Consider the following 24,004-nt stretch of genomic DNA (forward strand, 5'->3'; position numbering starts at 1 on the left):
TATGTTTGCAAATGAATGCTTTTTTTTTTGCAAGTAAAACTTTATTTATAAGAATAGACTATATTTGGCTGAGAATTGTGGTCTGTGGTCCTATAAGAGGACGGGGAAGAAGCAATAGAGTTAGTAAAGAACAGGAGGGAAACCCCAGAGTGTGGTATAACCTAATACCAGGGGAAGAGAGTGCTTCAGGATGAGGCAATAATTAGATCCATAAAAATAATGACACACATTGGGGCTCCAGAGCAGTCTAATATTCTTGACCTAACACTGGACTTCTGTTATGTGTAGAGGCAGTCATGGTGCCACAGCAGGTTAAGAGCTGCTTGGAACTCGCGCATCCTATGTCAGAGCAGCAATTTGATTCCTGGCTACTTGGCTTTGGATCCAGCTTTTTGTTAATGTGCTTGGCAGGGCAGAAAAGATGACCCAAGTACTTGGGTTTCTGCCACCTGGTTAGAGTTCCTGACTCCTCCTGGTATCTGTCAGTCTGTTTCTCTGTTGTGTCCCTCCCTCTCTTTCTGTCATTCTGCCTGTTAAATCAATAAATAAATCTTTAAAAAGTGAACTAATTATATTATGTCCAAGAATAAATTAATTCTTTTGACTGTTCTTTATGCTAATAATTGTACACTTAATTGTCCCCAGACTTTTATTTGTTAATCTTGTTCCTTATTACCGGATAACATTTAAAAATGTGTTCTTTTTATTTTAATTTATAAATTTATTTATTTGAAATTCAGAGGGGGATAGGGAAGAGAAAAGAGAGTATGGAAATATCATTTTTCTGCTAATTGATTCCCCAAATTCCCTTACGAGTCAGGACCAATCCAGGCCAAGACCAGGCACCAAGAACTCAATCTTGGGAGGCAGGGACTCATTTTTCTTGAACTATCACCTGCTGCCTCCTAGAGTGCATATTAGTGGATTGCTGGCCCTGAAGAGAAGCCAGGACTTAAGCCAGATACTCTGATGTGGCATATATACATCCCAAGTGGCAACCTCACAGCTGGCCACATGCTTGCTCCTGCATCCCAGAGATGCAGGCATTTTCTTTGGCATTTCAACATATTCACAATATATATTTGGACTATCTGTCTATCTATCTCTTTAAAATATATTTTGTTTATTTGAGAGGAAGAGAGAGAGAGAGAGAGAGAGAGAGAGAGAGAGAGAGAGAGAGAGAGAGAATGTGAACATTCCCATTTGCTGGTCCACCACTCAAATTTCCAGGAGCTGGAGAACCTATCCAGATCTCCCAGGTGGGTGGCAGGGACGCAGCTACTTGAGCCATCACCTTCTGCCTCTCTGGTGCATACTAGCAGGAAACTAGTATTGATTTGATTTGAGCAGAGAGTTGGGACTTGAACTCTGTCACACACCAGTATGGGATGTGGGCATCCCAATTATCATCTTAACTGCTACATTAAACATCTACCCTAGGAACACCACATGGTTTTGCTTTAGAGTTAACAGGATATCTTCTTTAGTTTGTTGTTACCTTACCTGCTGGCCATTCTTGAAATGATGCAGACAGCAAAAATATTTTTGCAAGATTATACATTGTTATTCATCACTTTGTTATGCAGAGCCATCTGGGCTACCCAGCTACTCAGTCTGCCTGGAACATTTTAAGCATGCATTGTCAGCCCAGGTCTAATGCATTACTGTAACATTTTCAGAGTTACAAGCGTTATGTGGCTCTTTCCCTGTGCATGTGCAATCAACACAGCATTTTTGGTGAGGAAGTACCATGGACAGCAACACATCTTTGGATGCTCTTACGTTAGTTTGACATTTATGCTTTCTGTAGGACTTTGAATTTCAGATATTTTCCCAACTTACCCTTACTTCCTTCCACCAGTTATTAATGTTTTTCTTTGTGAGTATTAATCTGATTTTTCATCCTTATTTTTCTTTCTTTTCTGAACTAACGGTTGCTTAACTGGCACAAATGATGTCTTCATTCTCCTACTTTTACAATTTATCATTTGATTTAAGATTGAGAGGAGTATGTCTTCAAATAATTGCCTGAAGTCCATTCAGAGAGTATTTATGAGCCTTCTCATGTCAGTGAATGTGATTCCAGTGCTTCCACAGTAAACAGTCGTTTCATTAAGTATATTTTTAATGACCGTTTACTTCTCCCTCAGTTAAGTACCACTCAATTTCTTTTAATGCATGTAGTATTGCACTCTTGAAGCCTGTTTCCTTTCCTTTATAAATAGCCTACTTCTCTCTTCAAGGATCCTTGTAGGAATTCATCCTTTAAACATGTAACTCAAAACACTGTGTTGATTCATTACACTTTTCTTTCAGCTCCAGGTGAGTTTTTCTTGTATTTTATACTTTTGTTTCATTTTTCTGTTCCTTTCTTATAAAATACTTATTTTATTATATCATTTTAATCTAATTTCCATTTTACTCTGTTTTGTTTTGTTTTGGTGTTGTAGTTCTTCAAAACTCCCTATCAACAGATTAAATTCTGATTTAAGAGTTTAGATTCTTTTCCAAATCAGCTTGTTTCACTTAGGTTCCTTTTCATCTTAATTTATACACTGGCTTGTTACTTTCTATTTCATATGTTGCTTTATAGAGTCCAAATGTTCACCTCATAATTTTATGATAACTTAAAAATTCCTTAAAGCTTTTACTTAGTGTTTGCATAAAATATTAGACAATATCTTTATCTGACCTTAAATATAGGATTGCAAAGATTTCTGTGTGTCCCTACCTTCTTTTCTTCTTTAGTTTTCCTTGAATGAAGAGAAACCAGACCCATGCTACCTGTGGAGTTTAAGACATCTTTGGCTCTCCTTACTGTCCATTTGAGTTAGTGACACAGTACTCTTTTAGCTTTTAAGCAAGGTGTTAGGTCCCTATGTAAACCTCTGTTTCAGTTAGACTTCAGACCAGCCACTATAATAGAGGCCTCAAAATATTTGCTTAATGAAGATAAGAAGTTTTCACATAACAGTCTAGAAATAAGTTATTCTGACCACAGAGCTCTTTCTGTTGGAAACATTCTGGAATCTAGGTTCCACCCATCTTTCCATCTCACAGAATGGTTTCCTCATCTGCCAATCAAAGCTGGGCCACTGCCCTTCATGTTCCAGTCTGAGAGAAGGAGAAAGAAAGGGAGTGAAGACAAGTATTTTCTTCTGAGGGTACTCAGAAACTCTAAGCATCCTTTTGGCTCACCATTAATTAAAAGAGAAATTATATCTTTGAAAGATATTGACTGTTAAAAACTTTTAAAAAGCTAAAAAAATTGCAAAACCAAACAAAACAAACTGAGGATCTTTCAGAAAGCTCAAGGAAACAAGGAAAATGTGTGTTGTGAAAAAAATCTATGCATGGATATCAAACATTTTTTAATACTAAAATACCTTACAATTCCATTTTTATCCAAGAATGTGTTGAGGTACTCTTGTATAGGCTCAATTCAGACTTGTGTTTTAGGACATAAAGGCCAATGTGTTTGGGAAGCCCTACCTCACCCTGGTATGCTCACAATTCTTGCTTTTTTTTTTTTTTTTGTAAGATTATAAGCATCTGATCTCTACCTCTCTCTTCCTTCACTTATTGTTGGCTTCACATTTCAAAATGTTGTGCTTTTCTCTCTGTCTCTTAGGCTTTCTTATTATAATCTTTGAATGTGCATAAAAAGGGAGATCTAATAGAGTGGAATTATTTTGAGCCTATTCAAAGAATCCCTGAAAAATCTACAGCAAGAACAGTGGGAGGTGGGGGTACTGGGACTTCTCTCGTGTGTGCTGGTCAGCAACACGAGGATGTTACACATGGTTAGGTGTGTTTCAGATCAGAGAGAAAAGAACAGCGCCTTTCTACAAGAGACGGAAACAAATTTTGAACCACTGGGGAAAATAAGGAACACGGAAGTTTTTAACTTATGTTCATATCTTGAGGTTCTTTTCTTACACTGTTTCTCTGCCTGATCAGTAGCTCAGGCTAAGGCTTTTGTCGGTGTTTAGAGGATTTTTGCCACAATATCCTTTCTGATTCATACATTTTGTTTATGCAGCTGCTGTAGCTATGGCTGGTTCTTGATCTGTTTTCCCATGAGGTAGTTTTCACGGGAGAGATTGGAATTACTTACTAATCTACATGGCAGAGGGTTGTGTATTTTGAAAAAAAAGATACCTGAATTTCTATGTGCTTTATGTTTCTAGAAATCTGTCAATGCCGTTTTTTTATTGCACAATGTTGCATGAGAGAATAAAACAAAGATACATAAGGTGAACAATAATATAAAGTGATTAATTTTTATTTTCTAAATAAACATTCCAGTAAATATACTTAGGCAGTGACAAGAGCGATCTCGCTACAAAGCAGCTGCCTGTGGAGGATTCAATACAGACAATTACAATAGTTACATTATTTTTAAAGCCATGTTTTAGGATGCTTCTTTTCAAGTTGTATCAGAAGCCAGTCAGTGTTCTCTGAAGGCAAGTGATCTTTGGGGAGTGGCAGTGGATTTAAGTTTGATAAATTTTCAAAGCCCAAGTTTATTAAATATGACATGTAAGCCTATTTGTTAATACTCATCATAGTGATATGAGAGACTACAATAATGAAGAAAGTGAGAACTGATGTATGATTAAATATAAAAAATTATTTTATATTCCTGTTTTATACTAGAAAAAGTAAATTTCTAAGAGTTGTACTTTTAGATTCTAAATTGGAAGAATAAATTGACATTATTGTACTTCATTGAATGCAAAAACGAAATCCTCAGTAAACTATGCCCCAGGCTAGAAACACAAAACATGATAAAGATGTCAATTATTCTAAATGGAAAAATTAATATAATGTTAATAAATTCAAAGTAGTTTTTTTATAAAAACACTACTATAAAATAGTAAAATATAAAAACACTATAATGTTTTCATAAATTTTAAAAGTGTTTAACAGAATTTATGTGGTAAATAGGTTGACAAGTGTCGCTCCCCCTTTACGCAGAGGAACGGCACAGGACCCTGCGATGTTCTTTTGTCTGCTCGGCCCTCCCCGGCTTTGCTGCTGGTTCTTCCCGGGTTGGCTACCGTCCCTTCCACCTCCGTGGAAGGGCGGTTCCCCCTGCCACTTTCCCCGCTTCCGTGGGGGGAGCGGCACACCGCCGGCCGGCTCTCTCAGGGGCTGCTCAGATGTTCCTCAGGTGTTCCTCTTAGATGTTCCTGGTGCATGTTGTCTCTCTCCTCCTTTATAGTCCTCTTCCACCAATCCCAACTCTGCTACCCACACGCCGAGTACACTGCTCTCCTCCAGTCAGGAGCAGGATCAGCTCCTGCAGGTCATCACTCAAGTTGGCGAGAGGCAGCTGCGTAGAAGCTGTTTACTCCTCTCCCAGCGCCATATTGTGGGAGAGCAGATGCATAGAATAAGTCTTAATTCCAGTAACAGTCTAGTCCGAGTTGCTCCCCACAGACAAGGATTATTTTGAAGGACAGTAATTATTAGAATTTAATGTGAAATTTTATAGATATTTCTTAATTTTAATTATTATTTTAATTATAGATATTTCTTATATTTATTAATATATTTATTAATAAAACATTTTTATAGAATTGTGAACATGGGGCTGGTGAGATGGCATAGTAGGCTAAGCTTCCTCTTGCTGATATCGGAATTTGGGGTGCCATATGATATCACCATACACTTATTAATAAATCCCCAATATTAATAAGCCCAGGTGGGTTCTTGCCTAATATTTAGAGAAGAATTCTAAATACAGGCATAAATGAACGAGGCGGCATGGTACATTTTAAGCTTTTATTTAGTGCAAAAGATGCATAGGAGAGTGAGAGCTTTATTTGAGAGAGAGAGGTGAATCTGGGTTCATACCAAGCACCAGGAACCAGCCACATGGAGGAGCATCTAGGCCAGGAAGCCTAGGGCGGGTGGCCCAAAGGTCATGTGCCCTGGGGGCACAGGGCTACAGCCAGCTCCTACAGGCTAGAGCCCAGGGAAAGAAGAGGCAGGACACACAGTCTCCCAGGCTTTACCCCACTTCCAAAGGGGAGCAGTTAATTAACCTGATCGGCTGGTGGGCACTCAGGTGTAGCCAGGTAGGGGCATGAGGTCACACACAGGGATGTGGTGAAGACATCAGGTAGGGCATGAGGTCACAAAGGGCATGGTGAAGGCGTGGTCTTTCAGCCCACAAACCTAATTAGTTTTAACCTGTATGTCTGCCTACTTCACTGCAGCCCTGGTATCCCACATGGGTGCCAGTTTGAGTCCTGGTTGCTCTTTTTCTGAGTTGGCTCCCTGCTAATGGCCTGGGAAAACAGTGGACAGCTGGCCCAAGCGTTTGGGCCCTGGCACTCACATGGGAGACCCAGAAGAAACTTCTGGGTCCTGGCTTCAGATCTGGGGAGCGAACCAGTGGATGGAAGACCTCTCCTGTATCTCTCCCTCTCTCTGTAACTCTGCCTCTCACATACATAAATAAATAAATTTTTAAAAAGAATTACAAACATAAATTTAATCAAATAGAATGAAGAACCAAGTGTATGTAAGAATTCCTATATAGTTAAATATAGAAAATAGCAAAAAAAAAATCCATTCCTGGGAGTTCTACTTCTGAGATTTAATTAATCAATATTTTAAACTTTTATATATTTTTCTAAGACTTACAAGGCTTTCTTTGCTCCCCAAACTATGGTATATTATTTTCTATTTTTCTAGTAATTTTAAATTTTTTAAAATTTGTTTTTCTCCTCTGTGATTTTTAAAAATACAATGTTTAAAAAAGAAATTTTTGTGTAACATTTGAGGTAGAGGTCTCGCTTCATACCTCTGCGTGTGGAGATCGGTTTCCCCAGCACCACTGGTTGAAGAGACTGTCCTTGCTCCAGGGATTGATTTTAGCTCTTCTGTCAAAGATAAGTTGGTAGTGGTCCCATGGATATACATTTTTCTGGAGTTTTTACCCTGTTCCATTGGTCTACATGTCTGTTTTTGTGCCAGTACAGTTCTGTTTTGGTTATAACTGCCCTGTAGTATGTCTTGAAATCTGGCATTGTGATGCCTCTGACTCCAGTTTTGCTGTATAAAATTGCTATAGATATGTGGAGTCTCTTGTGTTTCTATATGAATTTTAGCATCATTTTTTCCAGATTTGAGAAGAATGTCATTGGTATTTTGAATAAGATCCCACTGAATCTGTAAATTGCTTTTGGCACTGTGGACATTTTGATGATTACTTCTTTCATTCCACGAACATGGAATATATTTCTGTTTTTTTTTGTGTGTGTGTCTTTTATTTCCTTCTTAAATGTTTTGTGATTTTCTTGTAGAGATTTTTCACATCCTTGATTAAATTTATTCCAAGGTGTTTAAATTTGTCTTTATAGTTATTGTGAATGAACTGAACTTACAAGGTCTTTCTCAGACATGACATTGTCTGTGTATCTAAGGGCTGTTGATTTTTGTGTTGTTGATTTTACATCCTGATACTTTACCGAACTCTTCTATGAGTTCCAATTGTCTCCTAATGAAGCCTTTTTGATCCCCTATATATAGATATAGAGTCATGTCATCTGCAAATAGGGATAGTTTGACTTCTTCCTTCCCAATTTGTTTCCCTTTGATTTATTATTTCTTTCACTCTACTACCTTTCAATTTTATTCTTTATTTTCTAGGTCACAGAGATATCGGCAAGTTATTTTAAACCGTTCTTTTTTGATGTATGATAGATCTTCCGTGCACTGGTTTATCCCCTAAATGGCCACAATAGCCAGAGCTGGGCCTGTCCAAAGCCAGGAGGCAGAACATACTTTTGAGTCTCCCAAGTGGGTGCAGGGAGGCAAGCCCTTAGGCCATCCTCTGCTGCTTGCCAGGCTCATTAGCAGGGGGCTGGATTGAAAGTGTAGTAGACGAGCAGGCGCCGCGGCTCACTAGGCTAATCCTCCACCTTGCGGCGCAGGCACACCAGGTTCTAGTCCCGGTCGGGGCGCCGGATTCTGTCCCGGTTGCCCCTCCTCCAGGCCAGCTCTCTGCTGTGGCCAGGGAGTGCAGTGGAGGATGGCCCAAGTGCTTGGGCCCTGCACCCCATGGGAGACCAGGAGAAGCACCTGGCTCCTGCCATCAGATCAGCGCGGTGCACCGGCCGTGGTGGCCATTGGAGGGTGAACCAACGGCAAAGGAAGACCTTTCTCTCTGTCTCTCTCTCTCACTGTCCACTCTGCCTGTCAAAAAAAAAAAAAGTGTAGTAGACAGAACTGAAACTGGCACACATATTGGATGCTGGCATCACATACAGGGCTTTACTCTACCACGATGCGAGACCCTATTTTATCTTTATTTTTTTTTTACATTTAATTTTTAAAATTTATTTAAGTTATACAAGTTTCATGCATTTCATATATACAAATTCAGAAACAGTGCTACTTTACACCCTACCCTCCCTCCTGCTTACTCTGCAACTCTTATTTTTGTTGTAATCACTAATTGCTATAAAACTGCTGCAAGATTATTTTTGCGGTATCTCATAAATTTGGGTATGTTGTGTTTCCATTTGCACTAATTTAAAGGAATTTTTCTCATTTTCCTTTTGATTTCTTCAATGATCTAGTCCTTCAGGAGCATGTTATTCAGTATCCATACATTTGTATACTTTCCAGTGGATTTGTGATTGTTTTTGTTTTTTTGTAACTTATTTATTTGTTAATTCATTGATGTCAATTTCCAGTTTGATTTCATTACGGTCAGAAAATTCATGGTATGATTTCAGGGTTTTGAATTGGTTGAGAGGGTTTGTGTGTGTGTGTGTGTGTGTGTGTGTGTGATCTATCTAAGAGAAAGTCCTAAGTGCTGATGAAAACGTTGATTGTGCAGCTCTTGGGTGCAATGCTCTGTAAATGTCTGCTAGGTCTCTTTGGTCTGCAGTGTGATGTGACTGCTGTTTCTTTGTTACTTGTCTGGGTGATCTGTCTGTTGATGAAAGAGGGGGCTGAAGCCCCAGTGAAGGGGGTTTCTCTCCTTCCACACTTAATACTACGTTCCAGACAAAGTTGAGTTCCTCAGCGTTACATGCATGTATACTTGCAGTTGCCATACCTCTTTCTGAACCTTTGATCATTATGTGGTGCTGTTCTTTGTCTCTTTCCATAGTTTTTGTCTTAAAACCCATTGTGTATGATATGATTATAGCAATTCCTACTTTCTTTTGTTTTAATTAGTTTCTATATCTTTTTCTACCTATTGGGTTTTGCTTTTTAAACCTAGGAGATTTAGTCTATTTACATTCAAAGTTCTTATTAATAAGTAATCACTTGGTCCTACCATTTAAAAAATTTCTTTTGTTTATTTTGAAAGTATTTTGTCCTGTTTCTAGTGGGGATTATGATTGCTCATGTTTTCTATGATGGTTGTTTTCTTTCTTTTACTTTTTTTCTGTAAGTCTCCCTTAAGAATCTTTTATAAGGCTGGCCTGGTAGTGATGAGTTTTCTTAGATGTTGCTCATTTTGAAAAGTCTTTATTTCCTCTTCTTTTAGAAAAGATAACCTCACATAGTAAAGAATTCCGGGGTTATCAATTATTTCCTTCAAAACTTGGACTGTAGAATTCCTTTCTCCTCTTGTCAATAATGTTTATGTCCAAAAAAATCTGTCCTTAATCTAGTGGGAGATCTCTTATTAAGAGAACGAGCACTTTCCTCATACAAATTTAGAATTCTCACTGTGTTGTGCTTTTGAGAGTTTGAATGCAGTGTGTCATGGTGAGGCTCTTTCGCAGCTGCATTTATTTGATATGTTGAGTTCCTTATTTCCAAGAATTTTGTGTCCCTCTTCCTTAAGATGTCTGTGTTTTCGGAATGTCTCATTCATATCCTGCATTGTCTTCTGATAGTCATTCAAAAGTCTCTCTGTATTCTCTTTTATCTCTTTGAGCTTCCTTATAGTCATTCTTTTGAGTTATTTTTCAGGCATTTTGTCAATCTTCTTTTCTTTGGAGTCTGTAACTAAGCATTACTGTGTTCCTTTGGGGGTAGCATCCTGCCTTGTTTTTTCATACTTGTGTTTCTGCATTGATATTTGTACATCTGGCGGGTTAGCTGTCTATTGCTTTTAACCAGCTATTTTCATGGCAGAAGTCTTTTCCCGAAGTTGTCTCTTTGGGAGTCGGCTTGGTTAGGCAATTTTTGGCTTTACTTCTAATTGGATGCTGCAGAATACTCTCCCTGTGCTTTTCTTTCTTTTTTTTTTTTTTTTTTTTTTTTTTTTTTTTTTTTTTTTTTTGACAGCAGAGTGGACAGTGAGAGAGAGACAGAGAGAAAGGTCTTCCTTTTCTGTTGGTTCACCCCACAGTGGCCGCTGCGGCTGGCGTGCTGCTGCCAGAGCACCATGCTGATCTGAAGCCAGGAGCCAGGTACTTATCCTGGTCTCCCATGTGGGTGCAGGGCCCAAGCACTTGGGCCATCCTCCACTGCACTCCCTGGCCACAGCAGAGAGCTGGACTGGAAGAGGAGCAACCAGGACAGAATCTGGCACCCCGACCGGGACTAGAACCCGGTGTGCCGGCACCGCAGGCAGAGGATTAGCCTATTGAGCTGCGGTGCCGGCCTCCCTGTGCTTTTTTTTCTGTAGTACTTGATGACAACAGCAGTGGGTTGTTGGTGCTCCTCTCAGAACCAGCAGGGCCTGGGAACATATGAATGCAGGCCCTCAATTCACCATGAGTGGAACTATAGCTGCATGAGTCTCCACAGTACCAGCTATGTGTTGTCTTGGCACCTCATTACCCTTTTTTTCCCACTGCAAGTAGACAATGGCTGTGTCAATGTTATGCCATCTGGGCTTGGAAGATGAATGGAGTGAGCAGTCATGTGGGTGTGCTACCATGCAATGCTAGATCACACCTAGAACCTACATCCCACTAAGACCTGTGCAGCATGGGATAGGACCAAGACACACTTTGCTGTGGGGAGCCTGCTGCTGAGTTAGACTTGCATCCTCAGGTTGTTGCAAACACACACAAGAAATTCTGACTGGGACATAAGTCCAACTACCTGGGGTCACTGATCTCCACTTCAGAATTGGGCATGTCCAGGTGCTTCCTCTGCAAGCAATGACCTGGGGACAGGGAGCATTGATATCTGCTCAGTGACTGCGTAACCCCGTTGAAGACATGTTCTTGTGCTCTCTTTGGTGCCCTATTCCTGAGCTGTTGGAGTTGGGCTGTTTGCTGTCTCTTCAGTGGGAGGTGAGCGGTGAAGGAAGACCTTGGTCTGCCAGGACTTCCCTGAGCTAAGTTACGCTTGAGTCACATGTCTCAAGACTCTGGAGTCTTGTTATGCACACCAAAGCTATGAGAGGCTGTCGTTGATGCAGGTGGAAGCATCTGGCTGTCCTGCTAAGGCTCTCGTCTCTGTTCAATGCCTGGGCAGGTCCAGAGCCTGCATCGAGGAACACGGGCCTGGGGATACAAGGCCTCTGGGCTTTGTCTGAAGCTGGGCCTCTTCATGGAAGGTTCATTTCCGAGATTCAATGCAAAGCCCTAAATTCACTCTGCTACCTACTTTCCTGTGGGTCGAGCCTTGCTTCACTGTTTGCCAGATCATGGGGGAGTGGTGGCCAAAGGCTGTTCCCAACAGGCACTGGTCTTGAGGCAGAAGCCGTGAGTCTCTGTCCGACTCCAGGTTTCACACTAGCAGGCCTGGTACTGACTTTCGAGGCTGATGTATGGACTTTATTCCCTTTCCCTTGAGCGAAGTAGGGAGCCATGCTACTTGGAGTTGGAGAGAGGCGATATGACTACTCTTTCCTTCCTGCCTTCTTCAATGCATCTGTTATTTTGCATTATTTTACTAGAACCAGGCACTCTAGGTTCCCACCTGGCTTCTTGGTGACTTACTGCATTGATATGTTTTGAAGAGGTCACTGTACATTTCAATCTGCTGCCACTTGTCCTTCCCTCTCCCAGCTTTATTTTCCTGTTAACTTCTCAGTCAACAGGTGAGTCCCATTGCACTTCTATCATCTAGGATAGGTTTTATATTGTGTCCTGGATACTATTTAAAGTTGCAAGGTTTGATTGCATTCAGTCAATCTCCTTATGCTCTGTTGAAATTTAATAGCATCATATTTTTGACATATTATTTTTTAATGACTATCCATTTCAATTTTACATTTCTATTCTGTGGTCTCATAACTGTATGACCTTGAGCAATTATTTAATTTCTCTCATTTTCTTTTTATGCAAAGTATAGGTGGCAACAGAACAGTTTTAGAAAACTGCCTTGATTATTAAGTGAGGCAGTGTATTAGATTATTCAGCTTAGTGGCTGACACACACTAAATTTTAGCTAAAATGTTATTATCATTAAAATGTTACTGATGTTCATATCAAGACATAAACTTTGAGTTTTATTTCCTAATGAAGGAACTGGATTGATGATAGTGTGTTCATACTTTCTCAGTGAAGAGTTAATGAGGTCAATAATAAATTTATAGTGACTTCCTTTTTTTAATTTGCCCCATCTCTGATAGATTTCCCCAATATATGTCTGATGGCATCTTGCTATGTGTGTATTGAAGAATATTTCATTCATTGAGTATCTGTGTTACATTTATATTTGGTTTTCTTGTTTATCACAGTATTCACAGTATGTTACTTGTATAAAAGCAAGGTTAGAATGATTTTGTACACTACTTTTCCTTGACTTTTTTTTTTTTTTTTGACAGGCAGAGTGGACAGTGAGAGAGAGAGACAGAGAGAAAGGTCTTCCTTTGTCGTTGGTTCACCCTCCAATGGCCGCCGCGGCCAGTGCGCTGCAGCCGGCGCACTGCGCTGATCCAATGGCAGGAGCCAGGTACTTACCCTGGTCTCCCATGGGGTGCAGGGCCCAAGCACTTGGGCCATCCTCCACTGCACTCCCTGGCCAGCAGAGAGCTGGCCTGGAAGAGGGGCAACCGGGACAGAATCCGGTGCCCCAACCGGGACTAGAACCCGATGTGCCAGCGCCACAAGGCGGAGGATTAGCCTAATGAGCCGCGGCACTGGCCTTTCCTTGACTTTTTTAAATAATTTAACCAATGTTATAGCATTATTAATTAAGGTAATAAAGGAGTGTGATATCAAGTGCAATATTTATTCAAAAACATTAAAAGCAAAAGGTGGCCGGCGCTGCGGTCGGGGCGCTGGATTCTGTCCCGGTTGCTCCTCTTCCAGTCCAGCTCTCTGCTGTGGCCAGGGAGTGCAGTGGAGGATGGCCCAAGTGCTTGGGCCTTGCACCCCATGGGAGACCAGGAGAAGCACATGGCTCCTGCCATCAGATCAGCGTGTTGCGCTGGCCACAGTGTGTCGGCCGCGGCAGCCATTGGAGGGTGAACCAAGGGCAAAAGGAAGACCTTTCTCTCTGTCTCTCTCTCTCACTGTCCACTCTGCCTGTCAAAAAAAAAAAAAAAAAAAAAAAAAAAAGAAAAGCAAAAGGTGTTGAATTAGTGAAATTCTAAGGGTTATTTATACCTTTGGTTAACTTGTAGGATGCCCAAAGTAACACATATGTATTTTAAAGTCATATTTATCTTTTTGTGTTTATTATTTATGCTTAGAGGTAAAGTATTTGATATATTTTCTACCGAAAAATAATAGTTAAATCCTCTTTCTAGGACTGTCTTCTCATTCATTAAAAGCTGATTTTCAATGATTCTGCAAAATTGGCCATGGACATGTGTGAAATGCCAAATATTTAACTTGTTAAAGCTCAGAACCGTGGACTTCTTTGAGTGGATGAGCACTGACAACAGAGATAAATTTTTCGTTTTTTTTTCTAAAAGCTGAGGGTGATAACCTATGCAAACTAGCTAATAATAAAAATTCTACAAAGAAGTATGCATTAATTTAAAAACTTTTCCAGCATAGAAAAATGGAATTAGCAGGATAGAATACCTATGAAAGTTCTTACAACTTTTTTATTAGCATAGTTTCTTACAATAAAATTATTATTTAATTAGCAAACTGTAGCAGTTTGGAATATCAATGGAGCGTTATATTTATATAGTTCAGTTCTTGATTCTTGGTATTTTAGGCTTCACTGAAGCGGAGCAGGGAGAGGATTTTCTACATTTATGATGTGTGCTTTTCTCTCTCCAGGATGTGTTAGTTTCTTCTTTGAATGCGCATATTTTTGTTTGTTTAGAGCTATTGTTTTAGTACTTATTTAATATATTAAACGTGATAATGGAGTTACAGGAATCTGTATGTGAGTAAAGACAATGGAATTGAACACACAGCTGGAATTTAATGGTGTCACAGCCTTTTCATAAACAGAACAGTAAAACGTTAAAGTCATTATAAAAGTTGGCAAAAGATCCTATGTAAAACATGTATTTTTTCTTTTATAATTATAATTTTAAGTGATTATCATTTATTATAAAATAGAGATAAAAGATGATGGTACCTAATCTTTTTTACAGTTCTTTGACACTTATTTTGGTATTCATGTAGCTTTTATTCTTGGTGCCTTTACAATGCTATTTAAACTGGAAGTGAAATTTTTATTGTATCAGTACATCCAATTAATTTTTGCTAAGTTCATAGTATTGCTTCTCAAGGATGCCTATTCAATTTTTGCTCTAAAGTGTATCAGCTGACAACTCTCTGGAATCTGTTCGGTGTAGGCAGACAATGTACTGCTGTGCTTGCCTTTCTATTGGAATCGAGTCATCCACGATTCGTTATCCTGAGTTGATTCAAGGCAGCAGTGCCTTGTCTTGGAATTACATTTGTTTTCCATAAATGTAACTCTATAAGGAAACTATTCTATAACCCCACACTGGAAACATCCTCTCAGTGTTGTGTTCTGTGGAAACAGACAATTCTGACAGTTTTATTTTTAAGAGACTATCAGCTACATTGATAAGCATACTGAGAACAGACCATGCAAACTCAGTCCAGATTCCACGTTAAGTTTTATGAAATGCTAATTTTGTGCAATACAATTCCTACACCTTCACATTCCCTGGCTTCTCTCTGTTGTATACATATTCTCTCTGACAGTGTCCTCAGGGGTTTCTGTTAGTAGAGATAAGAACAGCAAACCCAACTTGGAGGGACTATTCATTTTCCATATTTTAATCCAGGAAACTTTTTGTAGGCTTCTAATTTTTTCCTGACATGCAAAATGTAGCTTTATCTAAAAAATAAAAAGATGAGGAACATAAAAAACAAGAGAAGTATACAGACAGTTCGAAATATCCTGCTTATTCTGGGTGAATATATACAGAACCCAGCCATTTACTATTTTGTGTAAACTCTTTTGAAGACATACCTCAAGATCTGCGTTTTTGCTTATCTACTTTATCCAGCACGGAGTTTCCTGACTGACAATCTCTTTGTGTATTTCAGCTCTGTTGTTTAGGGTTTCTTGTATCACTTTTCAGATATGAACATTAATTTGGATATTTTCAGGAGCAAATAATCCTGACTCAAACTGGCTTAAGTGATAAGGAAATGTGTTCTTTGACAGCAGAAATAGTTCAGATACCTTGTACGCATTCCCTTTCTGTTTCCTGACTTCATCAAGAGAAGTGTTTGGAGATGTTAATACCAATTCCGGCTTCCCATTTGGGTTCAGCAAGGTCCTGGAAAGATGTGACTGAGGAACAGTGCGTACTTTCCCAGAAGTCTTACCTAACACATTTTTATGTTTAATTGACTAAAAATGACTCGGAAAGACATTTAATATATAATATATATTTATTTCCTAAATAATAATTTTATATAAAATTATAAATATGTGTAATTACTGTTTAGGAAAGATGATTTCTGTCATTTTGCTCTTTTGCTCTTTGCCTTTTATTTCTCACATTGTTTTTGTTCGTTTCCTTTCCAGCCCCCCCCATTATGGTCTTCCTTTGTGTTTAGCTGTCTTTCTCTGGGGCATTGTTCATTTCCTCTCTTCTTCATTTTCCTTCTGTATGTTTTAGTTATTTTCTTGGTGGTTAATATAGGGGCACAATGAACATCTTAAATTTTTAAGAAACTGGTTTGAGTAACACTCTCTCTTTTGATAGTGTATAGAATCTCTCTCTACCCCCACACAGCTTTGGCCTTTCCCCTTTTGTCACTATAGTCCAAAGTCATCCTTTATACATTGGGTACTTATTATAATGGTTGTTTATTCATTTGTCTTTTAAATAATGTAGGAAAAGAGGAATTACAAGCCGACAGCACATCATACTGCATTTTAAATTTACCAAAGTCGGTTTTCTTTGTTTCTCCCTGTGACCTGGAGTTAATTTCTAGTGCTCTTTGTTTTCAGCTCCGTGGATCTCTTTAGTATTTCTTTCAGGGAAAGTATCATGCTGACCTTGTCTTCTGCTTCTGTTTGTCTGAGAATGTCCTTAAATCTCCTTTATTTTTGAAGGTTACTTTTCCTGGGTATGCATTTCTTGGTTGATATTTTTTTCTTGTATGACTTTAAATACCTTTTCCTATTGCCTTCCACCTCCTTGATTTTGGTGAGAAATTCACTGTTAATTTTATGAGAATCTCTTGTTCACAACAAACCATTTTTCTCCTGCTACTTTCAAGATTCTTTATCTTTCAATAGTTTGAACTTGGCGTTTTGATTACCTGTGTCTGAATTTAACCTATTAGGAGTTTTTTTTAACTTCCCCAGTGTGTAGAGTCATGCTTTTCATGAGAACTTATTCAGCCATTATTTCTTCAAACGTTTGTTCTTCAGTTCTTAGCCAGAACATTTGAAATCTGTGCCTAACCAGAGCCTAGAGACTAGCTAGCTATAGGTGAAAGCTTGGTTTTATTGTATTTGTTGTGTGTGTGTGTTTTTGAATGCGTTTTAGCATGCATCTAGTCTTGGCAATAAATGTTTCTGGAAATCCTGGTATATGCAGAAGCTTTCAAAACATTTATTCCCCAATTTATTTTTTCTTCCTTCCCAGCCTATTCCATTCTAGGCTTTTTTCATTTTTTACTGATTACCTGTTTGTTTTATCTTGCAAAAGGTGACTGTAGACTGTGTGTGTGTGTGTGTGTGTGTGTGTATTATTTAAAGATATATTTATTCCCTTATTGGAAAGGCAGAGTTATAGAGAGGGGAGAGACAGAGAGATCTTTCCACTGCTGGTTCACTCCCCAAGTGGGTGCAATTGTCAGGACTGGGCCAGGCTGAAGCCAGGAGCCAGGAGCTTCTTCCAGGTCTCCCACATTGGTTCAGGGGCTCAAGGACTTGGGCCATCCTCTGCTGCTTTCCCAGGCCCTTAGCAGGGAGCTGGTTCGCAAGTGGAGCAGCTGGCCTCAAATGCGTGCCCATAGAGCATACCAGTGCTGCAGGCCATGGCTTTAACCAGCTGAGCTACAGTGCTGCCCTAGCAGTATTTGTTTTTTTTTGTTTGTTTGTTTTTTGTTTTTGTTTTTGTTTTTAACTTTTATTTAATGAATATAAATTTCCAGAGTACAGAATATTGATTACAATGACTTCCCCCCCATAACGTCCCTCCAACCCGCAACCCTCCCCTTATCCACTCCCTCTCCCCTTCCATTCATATCAAGATTCATTTTCGATTCTCTTTATATACAGAAGATCAGTTTATCAGTTTAGCATACATTAAGTCAAGATTTCAACAGTTTGCTCCCACACAGAAACATAAAGTGAAAAATACTGTTTGAGTACTAGTTATAGCATTAAATCTCAATGTACAGCACACTAAGGACAAAGATCCTACATGAGGAGTAAGTGCACAGTGACTCCTGTGGTTGACTTAACAAATTGACACTCTTGTTTATGGCATCAGTAATCACCCTAGGCTCTTGTCATGAGCTGCCAAGGCTATGGAAGTTCCCTGGGTTCACTGACTCTGATCATTTTTAGACAAGGCCATGGTCAAAGTGGAAGTTCTCTCCTCCCTTCAGAGAAAGGTACCTCCTTCTTTGATGACCCATTCTTTCCACTGGGATCTCACTCATGGAGATCTTTCATTTAGGTTCCCCCCCCCCCCCCCCCAGAGTGTCTTGGCTTTCCATGCCTGAAATACTCTCATGGGCATTTCAGCCGGATCCGCATGCCTTAAGGGCTGATTATGAGGCCAGAGTGCTGTTAGGACATTTGCCATTCTATGGGTCTGCTATGTATCTCACTTCCCATGTTGGACCATTCTCTCCCTTTTTTATTCTATCAGCTAGTATTTGCAGACACTATTCTTGTTTATGTGATCCCTTTGGTTCTTAGTCCTATCATTACGATCAATTGTGAACAGAAATTGATCACTGGGACTAGTGAGATGGCATTGGTACATGCCACCTTGATGGGATTGAATTCGAATCCCCTGGTATGTTTCTAACTCTACCGTTTGAGGTAAGTCAGCTTGAGCATGTCCCGAATTGCACATCTCTTCCCTCTCTTATTCCCACTCTTATATTTAACAGTGATCACTTTTCAGTTAAGTTTCAGTACTTAAGAATTGTGTATTGATTACAGTATTCAACCAAAAGTATTAAGTAGAACAAACAAAAAAATACTAAGAGGGATAACATATTAAGCTGCTCATCAACAGTCAGGGTGAGGGCTGATCAAGTCACCGTTTCTCATAGTGTTCATTTCACTTAACAGGTTTCCTTTTTGGTGCTGAGTGAAATAAGTCAATCCCAAAGGGACAAATACCACTTGTTCTCCTTGATAGGTGACAACTAACTGAGCAGTATTTGTTTTTAAATATTCCTCACAAATGCAGTCAGGAGGTTGCTCCAGCCATGGTGGAATTCCACAGGGAGTGGATCTAAATCAGGACTCTGGGTAGACTCCCCACGGTGTCACCCAACAGGTCGAGAGACATAATACTAATTCTTTGAGAACAGCAAGGTTTATGTTCCCCCTCTGTCATCAGAAAGCATCACAAGCAACCTGGCCTACCAGCTCCATGGCCACCTTCAGCTGGGGACAGGAGAGAGCAGGCAGGGAAGCGACATTCTCTTACCAAAGTTCAGCAGATTCGCACTTACTAACCACTCCCCTAATTGTTGGAAGTTTGCTGTTATATTACAGGATCCTCAAAAAAATTGGTCCTGATAGCTTTGTCACATCAGTATTGGTTTCAGGGGAGGGAGGGATCCTTGGTGCTTTCTACACTTTCATTGTTCTATTTTTAAAAGAATAGAATTATTGTTTACATAAAGTTATTGTTTGCAACTATTTATTAACACACACTATAAGAACGGTTATCACTAGAATTTCTCTGATAATATAAGAGTCTCAAGATATTTAATGTATGAAGTTATAAGATTAAGAGGAAACCAAAGTCTAAGAATGGGGGAGGTTTCAAAAGGGGATAATTTAAGTCTTCAAAAATATCACTAAAGTCAGTAAGTAGATAAAAGAAAATAATTATATGCAAAAAGACAGGAAATTTAAGAAAAATAATTAGCAACAAAAACTTAGGCTATGAAATTCTAAAGCATGATGTGTGACTCAGAAGAATGGAGAATGCTGAAGCAAAGTAAGCTATAGAAGAAGTTCAGTGTAATTACCCTCAGGAGGTGTGGCACTAATCCCTCCAAAAATGTGGGGTAGGGTTTGTATACACGTAGGAATAGCACTGGAAGCTTTGTTTAGTAGATTGCCAGAAACCAGTATTCATTCTCATTCTCTCTCTCTCTCTCTCTCTCTCTCTCTCTCTCACACACACACACACACACACACGCACACTTTTGCGAGCAAAAGTTTGGAGATTTAGTTTCTGGAGAAGCTGATCCCTGATCCAAACTGACATTTATGTGATGAGCACCAGGTGGTGGGACCACACAATAAATGAAAACTTAGTAAATTGTACATCCGTCAGAGTCGGTTGCTCATTCTCCTGTCACCAGTTCCAAAAAGCTGCTAGTTATGGTGATATTTTCCAGAAGGAAATTGTTCTATTTTACCTTTGGTTCCAGACAGCATCCTTCCACCTCAACATGTGTTCAGTATTCCCTTCATTGGAGGCAGCCAGCAGGATTCTTCAGCAGTAGAACCAATGAATGCAAACACCTAAGCTCTGCTACACAGAAATTTTCCTCTTTGCTTTTCACCACTGCCTTAAATATGGGAGAACATTCATGGACCACTAAACATTTGAGAAATGCTGTTAACATGAAAAACTGAGATTAAAATACAGACAAACCAATACAGAAAACATAGGGAAATAAAAGTTGTTTACTCTCTTTTCCTTGATAAGAAATATGAGATGTGAATTTTTTTAATTCATTGGTACACCCCATTTATAATATGTTGTTTTATGTTCATAAAGATTCATCCAGCGTTAATTTTTTATTCTTCCATCTCTTTGGATTTATTTTTACTTTTATCAAACATTGATGTTAGTTATTAATCACTTCTAATCATTTTCCAAAATGGGCAATTTTATGTAATAAGGGAACTGTGAGGACTTTCTATTTTATGTTTGACCTTCTGTACTACTGGATCTATCCAGTCCTGATCATCTTCTGGCTAATATTAATATGTGTGTGCATGTGTGTTTGTGTGTTTGTGCCTGCGGACATGTGTTCATGTATGTAGATATATGTATGCACATAGATGTGTGTGCATGTAGAAATGTGAGTATTGAAGTAAAGGGTTGAACACTGAGGAGATAGGACATTCTTTAATAACAACATTATTGTTTTCCAACATTCATTTTTCTGCTGCATTCTTGCTTTTTAAGTCATTTTATTGGATTGTAGCACTATTGTAGATTATTGACATAATAATTATGTAGAATTGTCCGTCATGTTTTTGTAGTCTCTATCATTAACTTATAGAAGCCTACTCTTTGTTTCTGTTTTTATTTTGATAACTTCTGTGATCACATTCTTCTGAAGTTTATTTTATCCTTAATCTTGAGAATCTATGCAGTATCTGAGAGAAGACACAGTGTGAATAACAGAAAATAACAGCGATATATTTTCCATGTGCTTTTATGATTTTAGCACCTTAAACAATAATATTTAAAACCTCCTTTGAGATATAGGTAATTATTTAACATACTAATGTATGCTACAAGCTCTTTCTTTTCTTTGTAAAGATCCCATAATATTTAATACGCTGATGTAGGTTGTTTACTCAGTTTCTGCTTTTCCCATCAGTGAACACAGCAGCTGTTTCTGGTGTATAAAGTCACAACACAGCAGTTCAGAGCAGCAGAGGAAGTCTACCATCATTAAATGAAGCCACATGGGGAATTTAGGTAGGCTGAAGGCGGTCACCCAAGTTGGAGCCTCGCCAGCCCAGCAGCACACATGTGATCTGCAGTAAACGCAGTTGCTTAGGTGTCCAGTTTGCCCTCTATAAAACTTGCATGTTCCGTTGTGTTGTGTCATAATATGCAGTTCAATATAATTCAGGTTGAAAATATTTTTTATTCCCATGAGCATTTGCTACAGAAATCAAAAGCGAATAATGGAGGCATGAGGCATCATATTTCAGCAATTCTCCAAGTGAAAATATGACTGTGGTTTGAGTCATATTTATCACTATTTAATAAGATACTTTACAATCTGTAAACAAGTTTTTAAAAGTGTATGAATATTTTCAAATACCTTTCAGAAAGGATAATTAAAGTAATGTCAATACTTGTATAGTACAAGCACTGTGATTCAGTGGAACACAGAGTACAGTGGCACTGTTTTCCTGTATGGCTCATGACAGAAACTAGATGTTCAGTTACTATGTTTCGCAAGAGAAAGGGCTGGCTGAATTGCAAACAATATCTCATAACAGGTGACAGTTAAGTAGGCTGGATGCTCTTGTTACAATGACACCTGGAAAACACTAACAGATCACAGTTTTGATATAATCTCATACATGAGCTATGCCTGATTGAATGGCATAGATACTGCTAAGGATATATTCTGAGGCAGTAGAGTATCAGGCCCTTCCCACTGACCAGAGAAGCAAGCAATGTCTTCCTCGGCCAGCATGGTCTGCATAACTTTTATCTCAAACTCCAGAGACCAGATGGATTATGATGGAAGTATTAATAGTTAACTAGCACAACGAAGATGTGCTGACTAAATTTTCCACTTATTCGGGTGCTTCTGAGTTGCTGTGGAGCCTTTGGCCTTTTTATTTAACCCTAGTACATCATCGGTTCAGCTCTCATTCTAGTTGGTGCATTTTGCTTTATCCCATCTTCTCACAGATCTTAGCAAAGGTGATGACAGCAGTTGTGATAAAATGAAGAGGATTTCAAAATATTTAAACAATAGAAACATTTTTCTCTCCTAAACGAAGTCTTACTCCAAAGTCTAGAGTAAAAGGTGAACCTAAATTGCCCTCTGCTTAGCCTCATCCTCACTTCCTGTACCCGACACTATGAACTCTTACAGTTGTTCCCAGTAATCAAGAATGCATTTATTTAGGTTTGTTTCAAACAGAAGTCTTCTTCTGGCACTAATTGTCAACTTCCAATATAGTTTGGGAAAGACTTTCTTGATTTGACTTTTATGGTTTATTGATTCATACAAGAATAGAATGCTGGGGTCACACATTTTGGAGCAAGATAAAATGTGATATAATAGCTAAATAGATATTGCACATTTAAAGGTATATAGGATTTTATACAATATCAACTGATTCATTGTTTGAAGATATTTGTATTTGGGTGACCATGACCAGAGAATTTAATACCATTATAGAGCCAAGCTCCATTTCTACCATATGGCTTTTAGTTATGAAAAGTTGAAGTACCTTGCTACATCAAATCGATTGACAGTTATTGGGATTGTTACTTAAACAGTTCCATCGGTATATTCCTCTCTTATATACAATGTGCTGATAATACACTTAGAACTATGCTCTTCTGGCGCAGGTGTTTGGCCCAGAATTTAAGCCACTGGTTAGCATGCCAGTAGATTCTTGGTTAAGCTCCTGGCTCTAGCTGCTAATTCCTGCTTCCTGTACATGAGACCTGGAGAGCTAGCAGTTGATGGCTCAAAGTAACTGATTTCTTGCCCCTCACGTGTGTATACTGAATTGAGTTCCAGGTTTATAACTTTAGCTCCCTTGGCCACTATGAGCACTTAGAGAGTAGACCAGTGAATGGGAGCTAACTCACTCTTCCTCCCTTTCTTTATGTCTCTTCACAAATAAATAAATTTTTTTAAAGTTACTCTGTTCAATATAAGTACTGGAGATGAATATTCATTTTCATTGTTATTTTTTTCCGATTTCAACAAATTGTATCTATGACCATTAAGGTCATATTTTAATTACTAGGTGGTAAAGCATATTGGCTAGTAGCATATTGGTAATTATTTAACAAAAAATCCAAATAAGATGTTATAAATAAGATTATATTAAGTTCCTAAATTCTATGATGACATTTTCAATGAGATTTGTGGTGGAATCTTGGCATCAGTTGTCATCTCTCTCTCTCTCTCTCTCTCTCTCTCTCTCTATATATATATATATATATATAATATATCTGGAGGAAAGCACACAGTTTAGTAAAGCCATGATTATAAGATCGATTCCTTTGATGATGGCCTTTGGGTCATTCTATATGTTCCTTCTTCTTTTCCCTTGTTCTGTACTCTCCTCTCTCCTTCCCTTTTCAAAGTGATTTATTCACTCGTAGGGCAAGTAGAACAGCCTTGATTTAGCCTTTTTCTATGTTAAGTGATTTTATACCAAGACTGATGAGATGAACAGTTTCCTACAATTTATTCTTAGTATAGCACATCCTGTACTCGAATTGGTTCCATTAATTATGCATCCAATATTCAAGAGAAGAGAAGATATCCGGGAGAATGACATGATATTTGCTTTAAAAACTCTTATTAACTCAATGTTGGTTACAGTTGAAACTATGTTGCTCTAAGGTTCATTGATAACCAACTGGATTCTCCTAGTATTAATGACATGAACCACAATATACTACCTTTTCTGATCTGCAAATTCTAATTGAAATTGAGATTCTGTGGTATATCCTCACTTTGATTCTGATGTGTGTGTTCCACTATTTTTTTTCTGTTTGAGA

The sequence above is a fragment of the Oryctolagus cuniculus genome, chromosome 13 (assembly GCF_964237555.1).
Source record: "Oryctolagus cuniculus chromosome 13, mOryCun1.1, whole genome shotgun sequence".
Taxonomy (NCBI): domain Eukaryota; kingdom Metazoa; phylum Chordata; class Mammalia; order Lagomorpha; family Leporidae; genus Oryctolagus; species Oryctolagus cuniculus.